Source organism: Thalassophryne amazonica, chromosome 3 (genome assembly GCF_902500255.1).
Source record: "Thalassophryne amazonica chromosome 3, fThaAma1.1, whole genome shotgun sequence".
NCBI classification, from domain to species: Eukaryota; Metazoa; Chordata; class Actinopteri; order Batrachoidiformes; family Batrachoididae; genus Thalassophryne; species Thalassophryne amazonica.
Genome location: NC_047105.1, coordinates 96964479 through 96970385, shown reverse-complemented (window position 1 = coordinate 96970385; position 5907 = coordinate 96964479).

The window sequence follows — 5907 nt, the reverse complement described above, 5'->3', positions numbered from 1 at the left end:
TTATGGTCACTGTTTGTCACATCCTCTAAATAAACATGATGCCAATCTCCAATTTTTTCATTGTACATCCCAGTTTACATCAAATACATAAGGCTTCAACCAAATACCCACTCCATACAAGTACATATTACTGCACTTTGCATGGAAAATAATACTATGCGCGGGGCATTTCGTGATGAATGTCTCTAGTTTTTTATTTTAATTGTTTTTTCTATGTAATAATTAGACAAAGAAAATAGCGCAGTGCTATTTCAAGTTTTCTTCATATTTTAAGAAACATATTTCTTCACTTGTCCCACATCAGGTACATTTCAACAATTACTGTGCAGAGAACCATGTGAATACAGATGCACTTCAAAAACTTCCAGTGATGGAGCTGAACACCAAAACCTGAAGTCCAGAAGGAAGAAGAGAACATCTCTGCTCTTCAAAATGTCAGGAAAGTGTCTCCAAAAACTCTACCAAGAGAATGAAGCTACAGAGGAGAGCTTCATCTGGTTAAGTGCCCTGCGAGTCCAGCTCACCTGTCATCTCTGAAAACTCACACTTGCTGCTACACTTCTAAATGAAACAAAGGCTCTTTAAACAGCAACTATTTTATTATTTGAAAGAACTGTTTCCTTTTATATTTTAACATTAAATGAATGAATCATTAAACATGCCCATGAAGTCAAAGTTCAGTCAGTAAGACACTTGCACAGATAGATAGAAGAAGCCCACCCATATTGAATAGTCAAATTCATATTTTAGTACTTACTCTGACTTGACTGCAACATTAAAAGCACTGACATAGTCAATGAGGACGTAATTTAATGCTGAAATGACTAAATTCAAAAATGATATGAGATTCATGTCACACTGAGAAATCCTAATTAACAGACACACTGCAGTCATTGTCACATCTCCTGTTGTGTTTATAATAAATATTTACATTTATTTATGGTGTCTTTCTCCTGATTGAAATGCAGATATGAATGAATGAATGTACCAGACTTGAAAATTTACATATTACTTTTCATGCCATTTTATTTGTCTAAAAATAAATGCCCAAGGTTTCTTATAATGTTAATCAAGAAATCATCTCATCTGAAACAACAAGAACAGATAAATTATGGTTTTAATTTACAGATGAACAAAGATTTCTAAGAATCTTTTTATTTAATTTAAAACTATTTTAATTACAAGTTTTCTAATGTAAGAAACATTTAACTTCCAAATGTACAGTAATCAGAAATTAATCTTGAAGTAAAAAAAAAAACTGCTGTGTAAAAATTATTAGTTCTGATGTTCCTCTGACACACATTTCTACACTAGTATTCCATGTTTTGGCCTGATGCTTCATTTATTTTGGCTTTAAAGTAAAGGTGCCCAGACACTTGCCGACTTTGATCTGCGCACTTGCACACACTTCATCGTGATGATCCCACCCGCTGTGTTCCCAGCTGGATCCCGTGCTTGGTTCCACTGGATGTTGCGCTTTGTGTGCTGGATGCTGCATATATAAATAATTATTCTGTAGCAGATTAATTATTTTCTCTCAGAGTTTGGCTGTTGAAAACACCTATAATCGCTTCTGGAATCACAGAGGACCGTTTCAACTTCTGTCTGTCTCTTTCTCTCTCTCTCTCTCTCTTTCTCTCTCTCTCTCTCTCAACAGCTGCGTGTTCATTCCTTCTTATGAGCAGCTGTAAAAGTACATTTATGATAGATTTAACATCTCATAGTCGATTAGATGAGCTGCACTGTGATGCAGTACGCTGACGCAATCACTCGCACGCAGTGTTTTTTATTTGTGCAATGTTCACATGAAGTTCACATGAAGTTCACATAATTAATGCGTGGAGATTTTGAACATTTCAAAATTTTCTTTGCAAAATTTTCTTTGTTGTATATTAATGATATAGGTTTGGTTTCCAAGACTGTGAGGTGTATTTTGTTTGCTCATGATACGACTGTGTCTGGTAGTGGGGATCATTTGGGACAGCTCCTGGACATGATAGAGAGGGAACTACAAAAATTTAAATAGTGGTTTGATTCAAATAAATTATTGCTTCATTTGGGTAAACAAAAATGTATTATATTCGGAAATAAGCCCAGGAACTTAAGTAGAAACTTATTATTGAATGATGCTGAAATTGAAATAGTAACCGAAACCAGGTTTCTTGGAGTGTTTATCAATGATAAATTAATTTGGAAAACTCATATAAATTATGTTATATCCAAAATGTCAAAAGTTATCATGATTCTGTATAAAGCACAATTCTTCCTCTCCCAGTATTAGTTGGTTACACTGTATCATTCATTGCTTGTCCCATTCATGACCTAATGCACTGAGGTTTGGGGAAACACAACATAAAACAAACACAAATCCAATATTTCTGTTACAAAAGAAAGCTCTAAGAGTTATAAGTTAAAACAAAAAAAAACATATCGTGAGCCAACAAGCCCACTGTTTGCTTGCTTACACATTTTGAAATTTTGGGACTTGGTTGATTATATTATGATACAGAACATGTAGAAAGTTAACAATAAACTCTTGCCTCAACATACATAATCTTTTCCTGTGATGTCTTATCCTTCTTATGTCTTATTACTTATTATATTATATATACCTTTTTCTTGAGCTGCTTGGGTGGGTAGGGAGAGTTCCCATGGGATAAAAAAAATATTTTTAACCTACCATCCCTGGTTGTCAAGACCAGGCAGGCACCCAAGTGGCTCAACTCTACTCTTTTCTACTCTCCTATTTTACTCTTCCTTTTTAGATATACCTTTGTATACTGGCATAGTTCCACCTTAGAATTGGAATATAAAATATACCTTACTGAATTTTCATGTCCAGTAGCTGTTTAAATGAGGGAGTCCTGTTATCATCTGAGAGGAACATTAGTATTTGACAGCTTAAAGATCCAAACAACTAAAAAGTCACTGTATCGCTGGAAAAGGTATTAAAATCTGCAATAACTGTTCTGATAGTATTAAATTATCTGGTACTTTGGCTGGCTTGAAAAGACTTTATAAAAACAAGATAATTTTTTAATATAGTACGATAAATTAGGTTAATTGACTTTGTTACCGTTCTTCTGTTTTATCTGTGCGTTATACTGCTGTTTGTTCTGCTGTGTTCAGATATTTTCTTTTACTGATTAATCTATACTGTCTCTGCTTGTCTTTCTTGTCTTTTTTCTTTTTTGGTATTGTTGTATGGGTGTACATATACGTGTATACAGTAGTGTTCAGAATAATAGTGCTATGTGACTAAAATGATTAATCCAGTTGTTGAGTATATTTCTTATTGTACATGGGAAACAAGGTACCAGTAGATTCTCACAAATCCAACAAGACCAAGCATTCATGATATGCACACTCTTAAGGCTATGAAATTGGGCTATTCTTAAAAAAAAAAAGTAGAAAAGGGGGCATTCACAATAACAGTAGTGTGGCATTCAGTCAGTGAGTTCATCAATTTTGTGGAACAAACAGGTGTGAATCAGGTGTCCCCTATTTAAGGATGAAGCCAGCACCTGTTGAACATGCTTTTCTCTTTGAAAGCCTGAGAAAAAAATGGGACGTTCAAGACATTGTTCAGAAGAACAGCATAGTTTGATTAAAAAGTTGATTGGAGAGGGGAAAACTTATACACAGGTGCCAAAAATTGTAGGCTGTTCATCTACAATGATCTCGAATGCTTTAAAATGGACAAAAAACCAGAGATGCGTGGAAGAAAACGGAAAACAACCATCAAAATGGATAGAAGAATAACCAGAATGGCAAAGGCTCACCCATTGATCAGCTCCAGGATGATCAAAGACAGTCTGGAGTTACATGTAAGTGCTGTGACAGTTAGAAGACGCCTGTGTGAAGCTAATTTATTTGCAAGAATCTCCGCAAAGTCCCTCTGTTAAATAAAAGACGTGTGCAGAAGAGGTTACAATTTGCCAAAGAACACATCAACTGGCCTAAAGAGAAATGGAGGAATATTTAGTGGACTGATGAGAGTAAAACTGTTCTTTTTGGGTCCAAGGGCCGCAGACAGTTTGTGAGACGACCCCCAAACTCTGAATTCAAGCCACAGCTCACAGTGAAGACAGTGAAGTATGGTGGTGCAAGCATCATGATATGGGCATGTTTCTCCTACTATGGTGTTGGGCCTATATATCACATACCAGGTATCATGGATCAGTTTGGATGTCAAATACTTGAAGAGGTCATGTTGCCTTATGCTGAAGAGGACATGCCCTTGAAATGGGTGTTTCAACAAGACAATGACCCCAAGCACACTAGTAAACAAGCAAATCTTGGTTCCAAACCAACAAAATTAATGTCTCGCAGATGTGAAGAAATCATTAAAAAACTATGGTTATACAACTAAATACTAGTTTAGTGATTCACAGGATTGCTAAAAAAGCAGTTTGAACATAATAGTTTTGAGTTTGTAGCGTCAACAGCAGATGCTACTATTATTGTGAACACTCCCTTTTCTACTTTTTTTACTAATACCCCAATTTCATAGCCTTAAGAGTGTGCATATCATGAATGCTTGGTCTTGTTGGATTTGTGAGAATCTACTGAATCTACCGGTACCTTGTTTCCCATGTAACAATAAGAAATATATTCAAAACCTGGATTAATCTTTTTAGTCACATAGCACTACTATTATTCTGAACACTACTGTATAGCAACTGGTGAAAGGGAGGGCGTTTATAAGCTTTTGCTTTAGCCTTCACCCTTTCGGACGCACAAAACTGGGAAATTGTTTGAGTTTTGTTTTCTTCTGTTTTGTATTATGAGAGATTCTTTTGTTAAGTATGTGTGTGTGTGTGTGTGTGTGTGTGTGCCGAATAAATTCATTCTTTTATTCATTCAGTCAGACTTGCACGAAGCCACGCACGGTTTACAACGGTTTGCGACGCGTTTACTCTCCTGCATGGCAGAGTGCGTGCAAGTGTGCAGTTCAAAGTTGTGCAAGTGTCAGGGCACCTTTAGGCTGTAACAAAGACAAAAATCTTGGGCTTTACTTCACAATGTGAGGAAAGTGTCTCCAAAAACTGTGACATATCACAGGCTGCAGCCTGTCTGGTGTGCCTCGTGCAGTGGGAGGCACATAGAGTCCTTCTAAAGGTGGTGATCTATTTTATTTTTATTGTAATGGCTTGGTCATATAGTTACAACATCATTCCTTCATATGAGGTAGATGTATCTGTCATATGATGTATATTACAGCTGTGACAGGCCATTCAGATGCGTGCGCTGTTCCACGGCACAGAGACACATTGACTTGCACACAGCATTTTTGGTTTGATTGTGCAATGTTCATGTCTAGTTCACAAAATAAATGTGTGCCATAAACTTTGCACATTACAATATTCCTTTGCGCACCCCAAATGGGATGCACTGGAGGTGCTGTCCGAGAGCTCTGTGCCACATTCGGCACATGCCTGCAGGAGTTGACCGTCTGACCATGGTGAATTTACCCCTCTAACGAGATCAGGCTGTTTCAAAATGCTGTTATGACGCCATGAGAATATTCAGAATGCAGTCAAAGTGCAGTTAGAGTCCACTTCGACTGCCGTACAATATTTTCCACCTCAACTGCCCTCGAATGTGTTGAACATGAGCCAAGCATTCGGGGCCAGCCACAGGAATTTTGCCCTTACTGTTTGGAAGGCACTTCAGATTGCAGTCGGAGGTTTTCGCATGCACCTCAACTGTTCCGGAATGTACACTGAATTTTCATTTAGATGCCGTTTCTGGGTAATTCGGTCTCATAGTGTGACGGGGCTTTTCGTATTAATTTTCCCCTCACAAAGGCTACTTCTTTATACAATCCTCAACCTGCAAACAAACAATACGGTACATACAGTTTTCCTTGAGCGTCTTTTTCCAACTTTGTGATGTAAAGTTGGT